The sequence below is a fragment of the Pongo pygmaeus genome, chromosome 14, assembly GCF_028885625.2.
Source record: "Pongo pygmaeus isolate AG05252 chromosome 14, NHGRI_mPonPyg2-v2.0_pri, whole genome shotgun sequence".
NCBI classification, from domain to species: Eukaryota; Metazoa; Chordata; class Mammalia; order Primates; family Hominidae; genus Pongo; species Pongo pygmaeus.
Genome location: NC_072387.2, coordinates 28,983,640 through 29,005,422, shown reverse-complemented (window position 1 = coordinate 29,005,422; position 21,783 = coordinate 28,983,640). Strand labels below are relative to the sequence as shown.

The following is a 21,783-nucleotide window of genomic DNA, read 5'->3' as shown; positions in this document are numbered from 1 at the left end:
AGTAGCAGCAGCTTAATTCTCTGGTCTATTTGGGTACTTAGACGACCTCAAAAGAAGAATTTGACATTTATCTTTGTAGAATATAAGCAATTGGAAAGTTCTCCTTAATCCTGACTCTTAATTTGTGGCTAGAAAGGGCAGTGATACAAACATAAGTAGTGTTATTTATGAATATATTGCTTTACATAAATCAGTCCCTTTTTTGTAATTAGGTAGAAACAGAAGAGAAAGACATTCTTGATTTTGTTGGCTGCAGTGGTGGAGGCTGGAAATCTCTGCCACTAAAATCGATGGACTGGATGCATGCCACAATGCCAATCAGGCTGATTCTTACTGCTGTGAGTAGGAATGTGTAATAAAAAAAATTCACAGAATACATAGATCTTATGAAATAAAATATTTTTGTTAAGAATTTTGTTCATGAATTTCACATTACACTATTGGCTTTACTGAAACCGAGTCTTCTATTTCCGAACAGAGCACCGTGGCCTGGCAAGGTCTGATGTTTTCCAAGGATCCTGGCTGAGTTCCTGCAAGAGCAGCATCCTGCACTGATGTGGTCCCTCGGCTGGCAGGTCCCTCTGTGATCAACCACATGACATCTGCCAGTTAAGAAGGACAGGTAGGACACGATGCGCTTTCCATCAAAAAAAAAAAGATAAGTTTCTCCAAACTGCTTTTCTTTCATTCACATTTCAATCTTAATGCTAGTATACATTAATTTTTTATTTTTATCTAATAAGGTCCAGAATTTCTGATAATTTCAGTTCTGTTCCAGAGTCCAAAGAAGCAACTCGGCTCTTCAGGTATCATGTTTCTATTTTCTGGGAATTGCTTTTCTCTATATCTAAATACATTACAAATTTGCAGCTTCTTTCGTCTGTCAGTAAATGTGAATGCTTCTAGTCATCAGTCAAATATCTTATGTTATTTTGACAATGAGGCAGATGGCCTGCTGTTTTGGGTCAAACTTGGGTGAATGTGCATGACCACAGCAAGTACCACTGAGGACCTACTGCGATATTTTCTCTAAATTGATCTTACCTCATTTAATTCTTTAAAAAATCTTCTTGCCTACATTTTCTCATTGCCTCTAAGGACATTGTGTTGGACTGGTGATGGCGTGTACAATTCAATAACTCTCTGGTCTCTAAACTAAAAGAATAACTTTTAATTTTAGAGATTCAGGACTCAGGAGAAGACTTCGTGGGCAAGAGTTGACATAGAAGTTGACAGTCAAAACCTTACACTAATTCTTAGAAGTGTTGATCTCCAATAAAGAGAAGAGCTAAAACTCATGCTCCTAGGGACTTATAGGTACCCTCAGTCCTCCCCTCTGCCATCATTGTCTTGCATTCAGACTGTTGTCACTTTAATGGTGACAGATTGTTGAAAGGTCTGTCTTGCTCCATCTTCTAGATGATGCATTTGGTGGCCATCGTGGCTTCATCCACAAAGCAGCCCTTACCTCTGAGAAATGCTGGGAACATTGAAGTTTATTTAGATATCAACATATGAATTCCCACCAGAGCATCATAAAGTAGTCTTTCCTGAGACTGTGAGAGTTCCCTGCCTTCTGAGGGCCCCGGTGCTGCCTGCCCTGTCAGGGTACCCTGAGGAGCAGATGATGGGATCGCTGAGAATTTTAGACACTGGATGTTTCGCTAGTGTAAATGTGGGGGTGCAGTGGGTGGAAGATCAGGTTTGTTAGGGAAGATGAGGAAGGAAAAGAGACGCTTCCTGGGAGAATAGGACAAGGTGAGACTCTGGTGAACTAGGAGGAAGGGCCAAATAACCTGTCCTAGTAAATGAGAAAGGCACCTAAGGCAGGAGTGACTTGAGTGGAAGCCACACTTCTCTAAGTCAGCATTCAATTATGATTCTATCACTATTTAGGTCCCAGACCAAAGAAGTCCCTTTTCAGAGGATCCAGAGAATCTGTTTCTTAAACCTGGAGAAGAACATGAGGTCATAGTTTCATTTCCTCCGAAGGATTCTGAAGCCTGGGAAAAAAGGTAACATAAACATGTTTATAATAACAAGGTTTCACGTGCCTCTCAAAACAGCCATTCACTTAGATGTGCTTCAAAATCCACAGTCTGAATAACAAAGTTCACATCTAACATTAACTAATAGATGATATGGCTCCAGGTAACCTTTTTTATTTAGCTTTAGATTTTCTTCTTTCTATTACTAAAAATCTCCTTTGAAACTAGTGGAATGGAAATTAAGAAATCATTATTTTCAAGTATATTCTGAAGGGTGTGAGTTAGGTTTGTCACCCATGTTTGAGGAAGTGAGTGCATCATGACCATAGGCACTTGTTGTAAACTTTGTGTATGTCTATTTTGATATCATTTATGCACATTTAGATTGGCTGAAAATGCCGAGATATTAATGATAGTTTTTGAAATGAATTGAGAAGTCATGATTCTAATACTAAAACTCATTTACAACTTCTTAATAAAAGAGGTTTATATATTTTATACAATTTTCAGTTCATCTGAAGATTGAATAGTCTTTTTCAAGTAGCAGCAGCTTAATTCTGTGGTCTATTTGGGCATGTAGATAACCTAGAAAGGAGAATTTAACATTTATCTTTGTAGAAAATAAGCAATTAGAAAATAGCCCAGGAAAACTTAGGTAAGTTTTCTTTAATCCTGACTTTTAATTTGTGGATAGAAATGGCAGTGATAGGAACACAAGTGCTATTTATTAATATATTGCTTTTCATAAATAAGTCCCTTTTTTGTAATTAGGTAGAAACAGAAGGGAAAGACATTCTTGATTTTGTTGGCTGCAGTGGTGGAGGCTGGAAATTTCTGCCACTAAAATCGATGGACTGGATGCATGCCACAGTGCCAATCAGGTTGATTGTTACTGCTTTGAGTAGGAATGTGTAATAAAAAAAATTCACAGAATACATCAGTCTTACGAAATAAAATATTTTTGTTAAGAATTTTGTTCACAAATTTCACATTACACTATTGGCTTTACTGAAGCCGAGTCTTCTGTTTCCGAACAGAGCACCGTGGCCTGGCAAGGTCTGATGTTTTCCAAGGATCCTGGCTGAGTTCCTGCAGGAGCAGCTCCCTGTGCTGAAGTGGTCCCTTGGCTGGCAGGTCCCTCTGTGATCAACCACATGACATCTGCCAGTTAAGAAGGACAGGTAGGACACGATGCACTTTCCATCAAAAAAAAAAAAAAAAAAAAAAGATAAGTTTTTCCAAACTGCTTTTCTTTCATTCAGATTTCAATCTTAATACTACGATACATTAATTTTTTATTTTTATCTAATAAGGTCCAGAATTTCTGATAATTTCAGGTCTTTTTCAGAGTCCAAAGAAGCAACTCGGCTCTTCAGGTATCATGTTTCTATTTTCTGGGAATTGCTTTTCTCTACATCTAAATACACTGCAAATTTGAGACTTCTTTCCTCTGTTGGTAAATGTGTATGTTTCGAGTCATTTGTCAATTATCTTCTTCTGTTGTTCTGACAATGAGGCAGATGGCCTGCTGTTTTGGGTCAAACCTAGGTGGATGTGCATGACACAGAAAGTACTACTGAGGACCTATTGCAATATTTTCTCTAAATTGATCTTATCTCATTTACCAGTTGGATTTGCTCTTGCTTTTTCTGCTTCTCCACTCATTTCCAGTCCTCTTTTAATTCTTTAACATGTCTTCTTACCTACATTTTCTCATTGTCCTTAAAAGCATTGTGTTGGAGTGGTGATAGTGTGTACAATTTAATAACTCTCTGGTCTCTGAACTAAAAGAATAACATTTTTTTAATTTTAGAGATTCAAGACTCAGGAGCAGACTTTGTGGCAAGAGTTGACATAGAAGTTGACAGCCGAAACCCTACACCAGTTCTTAGAAGTGTTGATCTCCAAGAGTAGAAACAGCTAAAACTCATGCTCCCAGGGACTTACAGGTACCATCAGTCCTCCCCTCTGCCACCATTGTCTTGCATTCAGACTGTTTTCACTTTAATGGTGACAGATTGTTGAAAGGTCTGTCTCACTCCATCTTCTAGATGATGCATTTGGTGTCCCATCATGGCTTCATCCACAAAGCAGCTCTTACCTCTGAGAAACACTGGGAATACTGAAGTTTATTTAGATATCAACATATGAATTCTCACCAGAGCACCATAAAGTAGTCTTTCCTGAGATTATGAGAGTTCCCTGCCTTCTGAGGGCCCTGGTGCTGCCTGCCCTGTCAGGGTGCCCTGAGGAGCAGATGACAGAATTGCTGAGAGTTTGAAAAACTGGATGTTTCTCTAGTGTGAAATATGTGCTATGGTGCTGTTAGGTTAGAGTCCAATGTCTTGAATATGAAAACCAAGTTCTACATTGATTTCTGAAAAATGTGCATGTCAGCCTGTGGCTACAGTTGGGGAGGAGTGACCCACACACTTTGACCTCTTTTCTGAGACCTAAAGGAGAGTGAGAGGGCATTAGTGACAGGAAATTGTGGGTGCAGTTTGTGGGAGATAGGTTTGTTATGGAAGAAAATGAAGGAAAAGAGATGCTTTCCAAGAGAATGGGATGAGTTGAGACTGTGATGGACTAGGAGAAAGGGAAAGATAACCTCTCCTAGTAAATGAGAAAGGAACCTAAGGCAGGAGTTACTGAGTGAAAGCTGCAAGTTGACATTTAATTATGATTCTGTCACTATTTAGGTCCCAGAATGAGGAAGTCCTTCCTCAGTGGATCCAGAGAATCTATTCCTTAAGCCTGGAGAAGAACATGAGGTTATAGATTCTTTTTCTCCAAAGGATCCCAAAGCTTGGGAGGAAAGGTAACATAAATATGTTTATCACTACAAGGTTTTACTCATCTCTCAAAATAGCCACTCACTTGGATGTGCTTCAAAACCCACAATCTGAATGACAAAGTCTACATCTTACTTTGGTTAATAGATGCTATGAATCTGTGTAACCTCTTTCATTTAGCTTCACATTTTCTTCTTTTTGGTACTGAGAATCTCCTTTGAAACCAGCTGAAAGATATGAAGAAATCATTATTTTTAAGTATATTCTGAAAAAAGTAAATAATAAAACATCAATCTTGATTTTTCTCATTCACTTTTCTTACTCTCCCAGAAACCACTAGTTGATTTTGTCAGCTGTTGAGGTGTATTTCTTCATTTCTTCTACGGGCCCATGAATTCTGGGCCCCCAAATCATAAGTGAATATCTGCTTACAGCCAGAGCTCCCCTGTGAAGAGTTTCTAGCTCGCTTGTGTGGCGCTTGCTTAAAGCACACTCTCCGCTTAGACACACACAGCTTATCCCCCTGCCTGGGTTACAGAACTCTTTGTGTGCTCAGTCTGCTCTTAGGACCTTACAGAAGAAGAAAAGAGTCGTGCCTGCACCAGTGTGAATGCCTGTGCCTGGACTGCTTGCCCTCAACTTCCCTGGGCTGGCTCCTGGGAATTTTCCTCCACTTTTCCCAGAGTTCTTATAAATAGCATGCTTGTAGCACCATGGCCGCTCACACCCCCTGTGCAGATGGCATTGTGATCATCTCTCTCCTTGCCTATATTCTTCTCTGGAGCACAAGCTCTAAGGGTGGGAATATCATTGTATCCTCAACACCTAGCTATCTTTTGGGCAAAGCAAATACAGGAAATAGTTGACAACAGAATTGAATTCAGGATCTTCAGTTCAGATTCCTTTCTTTTTTAGGATCTAAAAAATGTTTGTGCAGCCGTTTGGACCTCAGTGTGAAGTGGTGATAAAAGGTGAAGTCCATTCTTCAGGAAGTAAACCCCTGCCACATGGATCATGCTCAGACATTCTATTGATTTTGTCCAACAAACAGTTTCTTGCTTTGGAACATTTCCCTCTTGGTGGAAAACAGTAAGTGTCAAAAATGGACAAATAGTCAATCCACTATTTGTACATGTATTGGAGAAGATTGTGAATTAGTGTTTGGAGGACAATTTTGTTGTAACAGGCACTATTGAGGCTCAGTTGTAAAGAACTGGAAAAGCCTTCTAGATGTTCATGTGTCTTGATTCAGCCTTTGTTTAACATGTATTGCAATCCTGATTCTGGCTTCACCAGCTGCAAAGTGGTGTGACCACTTTGCACATGTGACCAACAACGCGGAAGCTGCTGAAAAGGGAGTATTATCACCTCAAACTTACAGCCACCTCGTATTTTCAAAAGCCAGCCAAGAGAGGTACTTACAGAGAGCTGTATAGAAAACATGAAGTCCATCCAGGCATCTCAGTGAGCTAAATTTCTCAATCATTCACTCCATGGTTTTAGCAAAACCCACAGAAATAGATTTGATGCACCAGCCTTGGGTGTCACGCTTCCTGTCCATACCAAATGGGGCACCTGACAGAGAGGAGACCCTAAGAAATGGGATTTAATATTTACTGTAAAATTGTTTTTTTTGAGACTCCCTATATTATACAGATTTATCTTTAAAAGTGCCTCTGGGAGAAACAGCTCTCAGAAACCTGTGGCAGGAATATTTCCACTTCCCTCAAGCAGTAGCTAGCTAGTTCTTAACTTCTGAGCACATTTAACTGACTATATGACTCTATGGAAACCCAGCCTCTCCCATTTCCACTTGATAACTCTACTACTTGAAAATAATAACCACGGTTTTTTTTGTTTGTTTGTTTTTTTACAAAGTAAAAAGTAAATAAATAAAAATGAAAACTATAAGTAATGTTTCTTTCAAATTAAGTCTTTCCCAGTCGTACCTGTGGAAGGCTTTGCCAGAGGCGCCAGTAGCCAAAGGTCTCAGCTTTCTTTTTGAATATAGGCCACAGCTTAAATAATTTATTAGCTGCTGATTTTTCCAAAATTCGAGTAAGAGCCTTCTTTTAACAGACCAGCTTCCTCTTGTTTTTTGAGATGGTTAGGGGCTTGTGGAACTCATGGCTTGTCATACTTACCTTATAAGTGAACTTGAAGGTGTTTGTGGGGTCGTCTTTATTTCCTGGGATGTATCTGCACCAAACTGGACTGTCTTCCATCTAACTGGGAAAGTAAAAGCTCATTATAGGTGACAAAAATGGGCATGTTGGTGGTTCTACCAGATGGCTATACTTTCTTCACGGGCAGCCACAATCAATGTCCAGCTGCAAGTTGAGGCCCTGGCCAAGCACGTGGCTGCAGCTTGAATAATACACAGTATAGCCTTACCCTTCTAACTGAGGACACCTCTCAGATTAGGCAGGTGGCCTTATCAAACCCTATGGCTTTGGACATTTTAACAGTGGGTCAAGGGGGAAACTGTGCTTTGATCAAAACCAAATGTTGCATTTTCCAGACTATTCACATAATTATTAGCCAGGCTAAGAAAGGTTTAGACACTCATATCTGCCGTTGATGCACCGTCAGTCAACTCCATATCAGCTTGGTTCCAACAACTGCCCAGTTTTTGGACAGCCTTGTTGTTTAGTTTACCTGGGATAATTTTACTTACTTTACTTTGCTCTTGTTGAATATATTACAGTTGTATTCTTTGTATAGGAACGCAAAATGAGCTTACTCAATACTTTCTTAAATTGGACACTTATTAATCTTCCAGGTGTCACATTTTGCTGGAACTCAGAGTTACAAACGATGCTTACCATACCAACACTTTCTGACTGAGCTCCTCTCTACCCTGAATACAAGAGACCCTAATAGTTATGTGGAAATATCATTGCCCCTGTTCAGCATGAACAGAAGATGGACCTTGGTCCTTCTGCAACCCTTAGGATTAAGGGTCCTCTTGTAAAAAGGAGGGAGGATATATGTAAGAAGCATTCAAACCAGAGCAACTCCATTTTGAATAAGGGCTAAGAAAAATGAAGCTGGGATCTGTTGGGCTGCATTCCCAGGAGGTTAAGCATTCCTACCCTCAAGATGTTTACAATTTAGGGAACAGATTAATAACGTTTTCTAAACAGACTCAGGACTTAACAGACCCAGGAATGTCCTGATACCTTGAGAAAAAAAGCATTCCTAGCTTTAAATATGCATTGTATCTAGGATGGATACTTTTTTCCTCTTACTTTTGGAAATGCCATACTCTGTCTATGGAGTCACTATTCTTTCACTCCTTTAATAAAGTTGCTTCCATTTTACACTGTGAACTCACCCCAAATTCTTCCTTGCATGAGATCCAAGAACCCTTTCTTGGGGTCTGGATCAGGACCACTTTCTGGTAACAGGTGGAACTACCCTTCTAGGGTCTGGAGGATGGTGACTCTTTTCTCACAGCCCCACTAGGCAGTGCCCCAGTGCGGACTCTATGTGGAGGCTGCAACCCCACAATCCCCCTCCACACCATCCTAGTTAGAGGTTCTTTGTGATGGCTCCACCCCTGCAGCAGGCATCTGCCTGAACATCCAGGCTTTTCTATAAATTTTCTGAAATCTAGGCAGAGGTTCCTAAGACCCAACTCTTGCACGCTGTGTGCCTGCAGGCTTAACACTATGTGGAAGCTGTCAAGGCTGAGAGCTTGCATCCTCTGAAGCAGCAGCCCAATTTATACCTTGACCACTGTTAGCCATGGCTGGAGCTAGAGTGGCCAAAATGCAGGGCATCATGTCTCAAGGCTTCACAGAGCAGCAGGGCCCTGAGCCTGGCCCATAAAACCATTCCATTTTCCTGAGCCTCCAGGCCTGTGACGGGAGGGACTGTCACAGAGGTCTCTGAAATGCCTCTGAGGCCTTTTCCCCATTGTTTTGTCTATTAGCGATTGACTCCTCTTTACTTGGACAAATTTCTGCAGCCTGCTTGAATACCTCCCCTGAAAATGAATTTTTCTTTTCTACTGCATGGCCAGGCTGCAAATTTTCCAAATGTTTAAGTGCTGCTTCTCTTTTAAATATAAGCTCCAGTTTGAGGTCATTTCTTTGCTCAGGCATATGAGCATAGGCTTTTAGAAGCAACTAGGTCAAATCTTGAATGCTTTGCTGCTTAGAAATTTGTTCCACCATATACCTTAAATCATCTCTCTCAAGTTCAGTGTTTCACCAATTCTTAGAGCAGGAACACAATGCCACCAGTCTCTTTGCATACAAGAGTGACCTTTACTCCAGTTCTCAATAAGTATTTTTTTATCTCTATATGAAACCTACTCAGCCTGGACTTCATTGTCTATATTAGTATCTATCTGCATTTTGGTCACGACAATTTAACAAGTCTCTAGGAAATTCAGATTTTTTCCTCATCTTCCTGTCTCCTGAGCCTTCCAAACTTACAGGCTCAGACCTGTAAGTTTACCCATTTCTAAAGCTGCTTCCATATTTTGAGGTATCTTCATAACAATGTCCCACTCCCAGTACCAATTTTTGGTACTATTTCATTCTTGTATTTTAAAGAAATGCCTGAGACTGGGTAATTTGTAAAGAAAAGAGGTTTAATTGGCTCATGGTTCCATAGGTTGTACAAGAAGTATGGCAACATCTCCTTGGGTTCAATTATGGTGGAAGGCGAAGAGGAAACTGGCATTTCACATGGCTAAGGTAGGAGAAAGAGGGGGGAGGTGCTGCATGCTTTTAAACATAATCTCATGGTAACTTGCCATTGCCATGACAACACCAAGGGGGATGGTGTTAAACCGTGAGAAACTGCCCCTATGATCCAGTCACCTCCCACAAGTTCCCATCTCCAACATTCCAACAATGGGAATTACAGTTGAACATGAGGTTTGGGTAGGGACAGAGATCCAAACCATATGACTCTGTGGGCCTTCCAATATATGCAGAAAAAAGCATTTGACAAATTCAACATTTTTAAATGATAAAAACTCTCAACAAATTAGGTATATAAAGAATATGCCAACTGTAGAATAAAGGCCACGTATAATAGACCCACAGCTAGCATCGTAATCAACAGAAAAAAGATCCGGAACAAGACAAGGATGCCCTCACCACTTCTATTCAGTATAGTACTGGAGGTCTTAGAACAATTAGACAACTGAAACAAAAGGCATCCAAATTGGAAAGAAAAAAGTTAAACTGTCCTTGTTTGCAGATGACATGCTCTTTTTTTTTCTGGAGACAGAGTCTCTGTCACCCAGACTGGAGTACAGTGGCATGTTCATGGCTCACTGCAGCATCCACCTCCCTGCCTCAAGTGATCCTCCTGCCTCAGCCTCCTGAGTAGCTGGAACCACAGGCATGTGCCACCACAGATGGCTTTTTGAAAAATTTTTTGTAGAGATGTGGTCTCACTGTGTTGTGCAAGCTAGTCTCAAACTCCTGAGCTCAAGTGATCCTCCTGCTTCAGCCTCCCAGAGTTTACAGGCATGAGCCCCCATACCCACACAGAGAAAACCCTAAAGACTCCACCAGAAAACTGTTAGAAAACAGTCAAATTCAGTAAAGTTGTAGGATAGAAAATCAATATGCAAGAATCAGTAGCATCCTTATTTACTAACAAAAAACTATCTGAAATCAGTAAAACAATCTCACTTACAATAACTATAAAAAATACTTTGGAATAAATTTAACCAAGGAGGTGAAAGATCTCTACACTGAAAACTATAAAACATTAATGAAAGAAAACATAGTAACACTGAAAAAGAATTAAAATTTGTATGGAACCCCAAAAGACTCTGAATAGCCAAAGCAATCTTGAGCAAAACAAATGAGCAAACACAGAAAAAATAAAGTTGGAAGCATCCCACTTGACCTCATAAAATACTACTTAATATACTTGACATATACATATATATACATATTTTTATATTATAATACGTAATATATCGACCTCATACTACAAAGTTATAGTAACAAAAACAACATAATACTGGCATTAAAACAGACACATAGATCAGTGAAACAGAATAGAGAGCCCAGAAATAAAACACACTTAACAGTCAACTAATGTTTGACAAAGGTGCCAAGAACACACAAAGGGTCAAGCACGATCTCTTCAAATGGTGTGGGGAAAACAGGATATCCACATGTAAAAGAGTCAAATGAGACCCATGTGCTGAACCTTATTGAGAAATCAACTCTAAATGGATTAAAGACTGAAATGTCAGTAGTCTGAAACTATGAAACTGCTAGAAAAAGACATATGGGAAAAGCTTCATGACATTGATCTGGGCAATGACATTTTGGATTTTACCCCAGAAGCACAGCTAACAAAAGCAAAAATAGACAAATGGGATTACAGCAAACTAAGATGCCTCTGCACAGCAAAGGATACAGTGAACAGAATGGAGAGACAACCTACAGAGTGGGAGACAATATTTGCAAACCACACGTCTGACAAGGGGCTGATATCCAGCATATATAAGGAATTCAAACAACTCAATAGCAAGAAACAAAGAAATTTGAAAATGGGCAAAGGACTTGAATAGTCATTTCTCAAAGGAAGACTTACAAATAACCAACTGGTGTCTGAAAAAATGCTCAGCATCACTAATCATCGGGGAAATGCAAATCAAAACCGCAACGAGATACCTCCTCACACCTGTTAGGTTGGCTATTATCAAAAACACAAAAGGTAAGTGTTGGTGAGGATGTGGAGAAAAGGGCACCCTTGTACCTTTTTGGGAATGTAATTTGTGCAGCCATTATGGAATACAGTATGGAGGCTCCTCAGAAAATTAAAAATAGAACTACCATGTGATCCAGCAATTTTATTACTGGGTATATATCCAAAGGAAATGAAATCAGTGCTTTTGCACTCCCATGTTCATTTCAGCATTATTCACAATAGCCAAGATATGGAATCAACCTAAGTGCCCATCAATGGATCAATGGATGAATGAAGTGTACTATTCAGCCATAAAATGAAGGACATCGTGTCATTTGTGACAACGTGGATGAACCTGCAGTATGTTATGCTAAGTGAAATAAGCCAGGCACACAAAGACAGATACTGCATATTCTCACTTGTATGTGAAAGCTAAAATGATGGAACCTAAAGAAACAGAGAGCAGAATCATGGCGGTTGAGACTGGGGAGGGCTGCGTATATGTTAATCAGAGGATACAAAATTTCAGTTAGATAGAAGGAATAAGTTCAATAGATCTACCTACTACATGGTGAGTTACACTTAATAACATATTGTACTCTGGAGAAATATTAAGAGAGTAGGTATTAAGTGTTTTAACTACAAAAATAATCAAAATACGTGCTAATACATATGTTAATTAGCTAGATTAAGTCATTCCACAATGTATATATACTTCAAAACATAATATTGTACACAGTAAATACATAAAATTTTAATCTTTTTAAAAAGCATTAAAAAAGAAAGGACTGTTTCCTTATTTTTCTTCCCAGCCTACTGAAAGATGGGTAACAAGCTGAGTTGTGAAAAAAAGCTCCATTATATGGAAAGGACACCAAATGTTTGCTTTGCCTTTCCTCTCAGCCCTGGGCCATAGGAAGCCAGTTGGTAACTAAGTGTCTATCAGCAGTCCCTAATGTAGGGAGATTAAAATATTTCATGATTTTTCAAGTTTCATCAGAATTCATTTTCTAATTTCAGTTTAGGTTGAAATTCTTCCATAAAAATTAAGGCTCCTAAATAAATCAGGCAGCATGCTTTTATTTTACACAATGTAGCATTTTGATGAAATTTCCTATCTAATAAATGTCATAGTATATGGATAGGTGATTGGATGGTTTCAATTATTACTATCAAGTTGTTCACTGAGTCCTACTAATATTTCCTTTATGTTTAATGCATTTAAAGAAAAATAACTTTGTTCTGAGCAGAATACAGTTAGCTTTGCTTCACTACTTAAAATTAAGCTGCATCATTTTTTTACCTATGCAGATTTTGTACATTTGTGTTCAAACATAGTATCCTATAAAATTATTATTATTATTATTTGAGATAGAGTCCCACTCTGTTACCAGGCTGGAGTGCAGTGGCAACGATGCAACCAGGCTGGAGTGCGATCTCTGCTCACTGCAACCTCCGCCTCCTGGGTTCAAGCAATTCTCCTGCCTCAGCTTCCCGAGTAGCTGGGACTACAGGCACGCACCACCATGCCCAGCTAATTTTTGTATTTTTAAGTAGAGATGGGGTTTCACCATGTTGGCCAGGAAGGTCTCTATCTCCTGACCTCATGATCCACCTGCCTCGGCCTCCCAAAGTGCTGAGATTACAGGCGTGAGCCACCACGCCTGGCCTAAAATTATATTTGAACCATTATATAACGTAAGTCATAATTGTTCATCTAATAGCAAATCTCATTTACTCCAAGAAAATAACAGTAACATATTGTTGGATTATATGTATCTTCTAGAAAATGCCTACACCACTATATTCTGAATGAGCTAAAATAATAAAAAGACACAAATTCTACATAATGTCCAGAGAGTCTTGTTTTTGACTTCCTAGTTTGTTTAATGGTGCTTCTTTATATTGCTCTTTAAATATACCCTGTAATAAGTACAATATATTTCACTTTTATTTTTAAAGAGGAACTTATACATTTTCTTGCTATGAAATTCAGTAACTTCCCAATTTCCAAGTTATGGTATTTTTACGAGTAATTTTTGATATTTAATCAGAAATGACATTTGAGAGTTTCTTAATTTTATGAGCATGGAAGTGACAGAAATCATGTATATTAATCTGATAATAAGTTATTAGAGACATTCCTTCAATGTTACTTATTAAATCTAAAAAGTGCTTATTTAAAAATCTGAGGCAAGGTGCAAGAATAGCTAAAATCTCATACAGTTATTGATATTTTGTTAGACAATGGTATGTTTGAAATCATACTATAAATACATTATTTCATTGTATACATTAAAATTTAACTGCATTTATTTGTCTTTTTTCTGCTATAGAACTTAACTGCAAGAAAAAAATTTTTTTTTTTAATTTCTGGAAATACTTTAATTGGACCTTTAATGTTAAACATCCATTTAAGTGAACAGATTTCATGGTACTGGACATAATACAGATTTTTAAAAATTTTTTTTAATTGAACTTTTAAGTTCAGGGGTACATGTGCAGGTTTGTTACATAGGTAAATTGTGTCATGGGGGTTTGTTGTACAGATTATTTCATAACCCAGGTATTAAGCCCAGTACCCATTCGTTATTTTTCCTGATCCGCTTACTCCTGTCACCCTCCCCCCTCTGATAGTCCCCAGTGTGTTTTGTTTTCCTCTATTAAGGGAGGAGACCACCCCTCATATTGTCTTGTGCCCAATTTCTGCCTCCAAACAAAGAAGAAGTAAAAACTAAAAGGCAGAAATGAAATCCACAGGCAGACAGCCTAGCGCCATGCCCTGGGCCTGGTAGTTAAAGATTAGACCCCTGACCTAACCGGTTATGTTGTCTATAGATTCCAGACATTGTATGGAAAAGCACCGTGAAAATCCCTGTCCTGTTCTGTTCCGATCTGATTTCTGGTACATGCAGCCCCCAGTCACGTACCCCCTGCTTGCTCAATCGATGACGACCCTCTCTCACAGACCCCCTTAGAGTTGCGAGCCCTTAAAAGGGACAGGAATTGCTCACTCAAGGAGCTCGGCTCTTGAGACAGGAGTCTTGCCGATGTTCCCAGCCGAATAAACCCCTTCGTTCTTTAACTCAGTGTCTGAGGAGTTTTGTCTGCAGCTTGCCCTGCTACATTTCTTGGTTCCTTGACCGGGAAGCAAGGTGATTGGCAGATGGTCAAGGCAGCTCCTTAGGCAACTTAAGCCTGCCCTGTGGAACATCCCTGCGGGGAACTGTAACCAGCCCCAGTGACGTGGATCCTGAGAGCTCCCAGGTAGGCATTTGCCCCTGTGGGACGCCTCGCCAGAGCAGTGTGTGGCAGGCCTCTGTGGAGGATCAACACAGTGGCTGAACACCGGGAAGGAACTGGCACTTGGAGTCTGGACATCTGAAACTTGGTCAGACTAGTCTTGGGAACGTGCCCACTCCATTTGAGTGGAAGCATGGCCTGACCACCCACGGCGTGCCTTTATTGGCACTTTGGTTTGGTTTTGGTTTTGGTTTTGGTTTTGGTTTTGACTTGGTTTGAATTGCTTGACAGGACTGATCTTGGGAACTTGCCCACTCCATTTGAGTGGAAGCGTGGCCTGATCGCCCACGGCGTGCCTGTACTGGCACTTTGGTTTTTGTTTTTGACTTGACTTGGATTGCTTGATGCTTTGGTTTTGGTTTTGACCTGGCTTGGATTTCTGGATACTCTGATTTTGGTTTTGATTTTGGTTTGGTGTAAACTGCAAAAGTGTGTATGTGCCTTTTTACTCGTTCTTTGTTGTGTGCGTGTGGTGTGGGCATGGTGTGTTGTCTCCAAGAAGCATGGGTCAGGCACAAATAAGCACACCCTACTGGGAACTATGTTGAAAAATTTCAAGAAAGGATTTAAGGGAGACTATGGAGTACTGTGACATCAGGAAAACTTAAAACTTTGTGTAAAATAGACTGGCCAGCATTAGAGGTGGGTTGGCTATCAGAAGGAAGCCTGGACAGGTCCCTTTTTTCCAAGGTATGGCACAAGGTAACCTGTAAAGCCAGGGCACCCAGACCGGTTCCCGTACATAGACGCTTGGTTACAGCTGGTTTTAGATCCCTCCACAGTGGTTGAGAGAATTGCAGCATAAGCAAGACAGAGAAGAGAGAGAGGAAGAGACAGAGGCAAAAGGAAAGTCAGAGAGAGAGACAAAGTCAAAGAGAAAAAGAAAGAGAGAAAGAGAAATATATACAAGTAGTTAAAAAAAAAAAGTGTACCCTATTCCTTTAAAAGCCAAGGTAAATTTAAAACCTGTAATTGATAACTGAAGGTATTCTCCATAACCCTATAATGCTCCAATACTACTTTGTTGTCATTGTAAACAAGGGTATATCCGGAAAGCACTGAGGCCTTCCTATCAAAAATCCTTAACCCAGCATTTGGGCGGATGGCCCAGATGCACTCAATCTGTAGCGGCAACTGCTTTGCTAACAGAAAAAAAGTTAAAAAAATAACTTTTAGAGGAAACCTCATTGTAAGCACACCTCACTAGTTCAGTTCAGAACTATCCTAAATCAAAAAAGCAAAAAAGTAGCCTACTAACTCAAAAATCCTAAAGTATGGGGCTATTCTGTTAAAGGAAAAAAAGGGGGGAGGAATTTATATAAAAAGAGTGTTATATGGTAAATTCTTGTCCTGAAATAAATTAACTGGTTGTTTAAAGAAAGAAATATTTGTAATAAGTCAGAAAGTTAAAGCACGTCGAAGAATTGTATGCGAAAGTTGTGAAAGAGAAAAATGTTATAAAAAAAGAATTTGTGCAAGAAATGTTGTGTAATTTAGAAGTAACTAGGCCTCCTGAATGTAAAACTAAAAAAAAAAACAACAACAAAAAACAGTTTATGTGCAAGGTGTATAAAGAAAATAAAATATACCTTTGGTAAAATCATTATAAGGAGGCATAAGAATGTAAGTTTTTACCTACATTAAAAGGTTAAAAATATTTATATTTTGTTTGAAAGGTTTAATCAAGTTTTAAAATGTTAATTGGAAAGAAAATTCTGTGTGTAAACATTGGCTAAAGTTAAAGAGGTATCATCCAGTTTTTCTATAAACTGGAAATTAAAATAAAAGCATAGCAGGTTTTTCTTAAAGCACCAATCTGCTCTTTAGCAAAAATTATAAAAGGTTAAAAAAGAGTCTGTAAAATCTTACCTTATGGTCAAACATTAAAAATTGGATAAATATGTCTACAAGGTTTTATTAAAATTAGGTTTAACATTAATACACTAATATAAAGGTAAAATTTAGCTTATCTGGTATAAAAATCATACAGGAAGCATTGTTAAATGTAAAATGATATTTGGCTTTCTTTGGTTTAAAAACTAATAAAAATAGGTGCTAAAGGAAATTTCACAATAAGAAGGCACTAAGGACTATAAAGTCCACTGCCAAGGTCCCCACATTTAAAACAAAAGGTCAGTTTCTTAAAAAGTATGTACTTGGTTTATCTTCCACTTTCCTTTCTCTCAAAAACTAAAAGTCTTTTAACACATGTACCACCCCTAGAATTTCCAGTAAACCAGCACCAGCCTGAAGATCATGTTCTCATCAAAGGGTGGAAAGAAGAAAAACTCGAGCCAGCCTGGGAAGGACCCTACCTTGTGCTGCTAACCACCAAGACTGCTGTTTGTACAGCAAAAAAAGGATGGACTCATCACACCTGAGTCAAGAAAGCACCACCCTCTTCCAGAGTCATGGGCCATAGTCCCAGGGGAAAACCCTACCAAACTAAAGCTAAGAAAAATTTAACTCTTTTCATTTATTCTATTACTCTTTCTTATTTCCTCGTTCTATTGCTGACCATCTAGTTATTAACATAACCAAGTCAATTTCACCTCAAACTGTTGCATTTAATGCTTGCCTTGTTATACCCTGTGGAGACTTGCCAAGTCAAAGACAGATTTCTAATTCAGAAAAGTACTTCTGTCCCTCCTGACTGTCCTCAGACTGGGCATTAGTAAACTAGGACCATTTAATCTGGGGAGATTTTGATAAAGACCCCAGTGCCAGCCAGGAGTCTTGCCCCCCAGTGTAGAGCTTTTATGCCATAGTTGGTCCAATATTCCGTGGACCACTAAAGAGCAAGGATGTACTACCCCAACCGGTTTTTGTAATTTCCTAAAATCATACATTCATTTTACTAGACGATCATAGAAGTTAAAGACTTAAAACAAACTTTAGCAATTAAGACAGGATACCAAGATACAAATGCCTGGTTAAAATGGATTGAATATTCCATCTGCACATTAAACAAAAGCAATTGTTATGCTTGTGCACATAGCAGGCCAGAGGCCCAAATTGTCCCCCTTCCACTAAGGTGGTCCTCCAGTCGACCAGGCATAGGCTGCATGGTAGCTCTTTTCCAGGATTCTACATCCTGGAGTAGTAAGTCGTGCCAAGCTCTCTCTGCTATATCCTGAAGTCCAGCACCCTGCGGGTCAGCCCCCAAGGGCCATCTAGCTTCCGTCTCCCTACACTAAGTTCACTTCGTGTGTCTCACAACAGGGAGGAAACTTAGCATTCCTTGGAGACCTGAAGAGATGCAGTGAGCTTAAGAATTTTCAAGAGCTTATCAATCAGTCAGCCCTTGTTCATCTCTGAGCGGGTGTGTGGTGGTATTGTGGTGGACCTTTACTGGACACTCTGCCAAATAACTAGAAGTGGCACTTGTGGTGTAGTCCATTTGGCTATCCCTTTCACCCTGGCATTTCATCAGCCAGAGGGAGGAAAAATAATAAGACGTCGTAAAGCGAGAGAAGCCCCTTATGCGTCTTTAAACTCCCACATCTATTTAGATGCAATTGGAGCCCCGCAAGGAATACCAGATCAATTTAAAGCTTGAAATCAAATAGCTACAGGATTTATGTCAATATTTTACTAGGTGACAGTTAATAAAAATGTAGATTAGATAAACTATGTCTATTACAACCAACAGCAACAAGTTTTTCATGAGTTAAAAGAAAAACTCATGTCAGCCCCAGCCCTGGGGCTACCTGACTTGACAAAACCCTTTACACCCTGTGTCAGAAAAAGAAAAATGGCAGTTAGAGTTTTAACCCAGACTGTAGGGCCCTGGCCAAGGCCAGTGGCCTATCTCTCAAAACAACTAGACAGCGTTTCCAAAGGCTGGTCCCCATGTCTAAGGGCCCTAGCAGCAATTGGCCCTGGTAGCACAAAAAGCAGATAAACTAACTCTTGGGCAAAACCTAAACATAAATTCCCCCCGTGCTGTGGTGACTTTAATAAATACCAAAGGACATCATTAGCTAACGAATGCTAGACTAACTAGATACCAAAGCTTGCTCTGTGAAAATTCCCACATAACCATTGAAGTTTACAACACCCTAAACCCCACCACCTTGCTCCCGGTATCAGAGAGCCCAGTTAAACATAACTATGTAGAGGCATTGGACTCAGTTTATTCTAGTGGGCCTGACCTCCGAGAGCAACCTTAAACATCAGTAGACTGTGAGCTGTACATGGATGGGAGCAGCTTCGCCAACCCCTGCAAAGTGAATCTGAAGAAGACGACAAGCCCTACTCCAGTCACACCCGGAAGCTGACTGGTCCATGCACGGCCGAAACATGAGGAAACTTACCACGGGACTCATTTTCCTTAAAATTTGGACTTGTACAGTAAGGACTTCAACTGACCTTCCTCAGACTGAGGGCTGTTCCCAGTGTATACATCAAGTCACTGAGGTAGGACAAAAGGTTGCTATGGTCCTATTGTTTTATGGGTATTATAAGTGTACTGGAACTCTAAAAAGAACTTGTTTATATAATGTTATTCTATACAAGGTATGTAGCCCAGGAAATGACCAACCTGATGTGTGTTATGACCCATCTGAGCCTCCCATGACCACTGTTTTTAAAATAAGATTAAGAACTGAAGACTGGTAGGGGCTCATAAACAATAAGAGTGAAGTGTTAGCCAAAACAGAAAAAAAAAAAAAAAAGAGGTGCCCAAACAAGCCACCTTAAAATTTAATGTCTGTGCCGTCATTAATAATAATAAGTTAAAAATAGGATATGGTTCTCTTAATTAGAAAAGAGGCTATATGGCAAAAAATAAGTACATTTATCATGAATTAGGACTGTGTGAAAATAAATGTAGATACTGGTCTTGTGTCATTTAGGCTACTTGAATAAAAAAAAAATGAAAACAATCCTGTCCACCTTCAGCAAGGGAAAAGTGGCCCTTCCTGTACCAGTGGGCAGTGTAACTCCTTAGAACTAGTAAGAGAACAACCCCCTCGCTAGAAAAAAAGGGAACATGTAACCCTAAAAATTGATGGAGCTGGACTAGATCTTCAAGTAAATATCATGGTTTGAGAAAAAGTTTATAAACGCTCTCCTGAGCCAGTATTTCAAACCTTCTATGATAAACTAAATGTGCCAGTACCAGAAATTCCAGAAAAACAAGAAATTGGTTTTTGCAATTAGCCAAGCACGTAGCCCAGTCTCTCAATGTCACTTCATGTTATGTATGTGGAGGAACTGTAATAGGAGATCAATGGCCATAGGAAGCCCGAGAATTAGTACCTATAGACACAGTTCCTGATGAATTCCCAGCCCAAAAGAATCACCCTGATCACTTCTAGGTCCTAAAACCCTCAATCATTAGACAATACTGTATAGCAAGAGTGGGAAAGGACTTCACCCTTCCTGTAGGAAGTCTACATGGTGGAGTTCAAACCACACAGAGAAAAATCCATTCAGTAAATTTCCAAAGTTGCAGACCATTTGGGCCTACCCAGAATCCCACCGGGACTGGACGGCCCCCACTGGGCTATACTGTATATGTGGACATAGAGCCTATGCTAACCTGCCTGACCAGTGGACAGGTAGTTGTGTTATTGGCACTATTAAACCATTTTTCTTCCTACTGCCCATAAAAACAGGTGAACTCCTGGGCTTCCCCGTCTATGCTTCCCACGAAAAGCGAAGCATAGCCATAGATAATTAAAAAGATGACAAACGGCCTCCTGAAAAAAATTATACAATACTATGGGCCTGCCACTTGGGCACAAGTGGGGATACTGGACTCCCATTTACATGCTCAACCGAATCATACGGTTGCAAGCTGTCTTGGAGATCATCTCTAATAAAACCGGTAAAGCCTTGACTGTTCTGGCTCGGCAAGAAACTCAGATGAGAAATGCTATCTATCAAAATAGATTGACTCTCGACTACTTGCTAGCAGCTGAAGGAGAAGTCTGTAGAAAATGTAACCTTACCAGTTGCTGCCTGCACATAGATGATCAGGGGCAAGTAGTCAAAGATACAGTTAAAGACATGAAGAAACTGGCACATGTGCCTGTACAAGTGTGGCATGGATTTGACCCTGAAGCCATGTTTAAAAATTGTTCCCAACACTAAGAGGATTTAAAACTCTTATAATAAAAATTATAGTAGTAATAGGAACCTGCTTACAGATCCCTTATTTACTACCTGTACTCATTCAAATAGTAAAAGGTTTCATCACTACTCTAGTCCACCAGAATGCTTCAGCACAAGTGTACTGCATAAATCACTATCGATCTGTCATGCAGGAAGACATAGGTAGTGAAAATGAAGGTGAGAACTCCCACTAATAAAGTGAGTGAGAGTCTCAAAGTGGGGGAATAAGGGAGGAGACCACCCCTCATATTGTCTTATGCCCAATTTCTGCCTCCAAAGAGGGAAGAAGTAAAAACTAAAAGGGAGAAATGAAATCCACAGGCGGACAGCCCGGCACCATGCCCTGGGCCTGGTAGTTAAAGATCGACCCCTGACCTAACCAGTTACGTTATCTATAGATTCCAGACATTGTATGGAGAAGCATTGTAAAAATCCCTGTCCTGTTCTGTTCCAATCTGATTACCGGTGCATGCAGCCCCCAGTCACATACCCCTTGCTTGCTCAATTGATCACGACCCTCTCACGCAGACCCGCTTAGAGTTGTGAGCCCTTAAAAGGGGCAGGAATTGCTCACTCGGGGAGCTCGGCTCTTGAGACAGGAGTCTTGCCGATGTTCCCAGCCAAATAAACTCCTTCCCTCTTTAACTCAATGTCTGAGGAGTTTTGTCTGCGGCTCATCCTGCTACACTATGTATCCACGTGTTCTCATCATTTAGCTCCTACTTATAAATGAGAACATGCAGTATTTGGTTTTCTGTTCCTACATTAGTCTGCTAAGGATAATGGCCTCCAGATCCATCCGTGTACCTGGAATGAACATAATCTTGGTTTTTTTATGGCTGCATAGCATTCCATGGTATACGTGAACCACATGTTCTTTACCTAGTCTACCATTGACAGAGGCC

At 39.8% G+C, this 21,783-nt stretch overlaps 2 long non-coding RNA genes across 3 annotated transcripts in view; one reads left to right on the top strand and one right to left on the bottom strand.

Annotated features, from left to right (window-relative positions):
- Window positions 1-863: 863 nt before the first annotated feature.
- Window positions 864-21,458, top strand: LOC129011674 (uncharacterized). The gene is made up of 10 exons (XR_010123523.1): window positions 864-1,317; window positions 1,420-1,758; window positions 1,897-2,015; window positions 2,760-2,869; window positions 3,026-3,364; window positions 3,802-3,937; window positions 4,688-4,806; window positions 5,696-5,869; window positions 9,407-9,489; window positions 16,982-21,458. It is a non-coding gene; the product is annotated as an uncharacterized LOC129011674 (long non-coding RNA).
- Window positions 3,095-21,783, bottom strand: part of LOC129011675 (uncharacterized) — a 33,488-nt gene continuing 14,799 nt past the window's right edge. The window contains exons 2-5 of one of the 2 annotated variants that reach the window (XR_008493397.1): window positions 6,925-7,009; window positions 6,203-6,372; window positions 4,916-5,007; window positions 3,095-3,184 (exon numbers count right to left, since the gene is read on the bottom strand). This is a non-coding gene — a long non-coding RNA (uncharacterized LOC129011675). Of the gene's footprint in view, window positions 3,185-3,883; window positions 4,111-4,915; window positions 5,008-6,202; window positions 6,373-6,924; window positions 7,010-21,783 lie in introns of those variants that run through there. The other variant, XR_008493398.1, reaches the window with a different exon arrangement.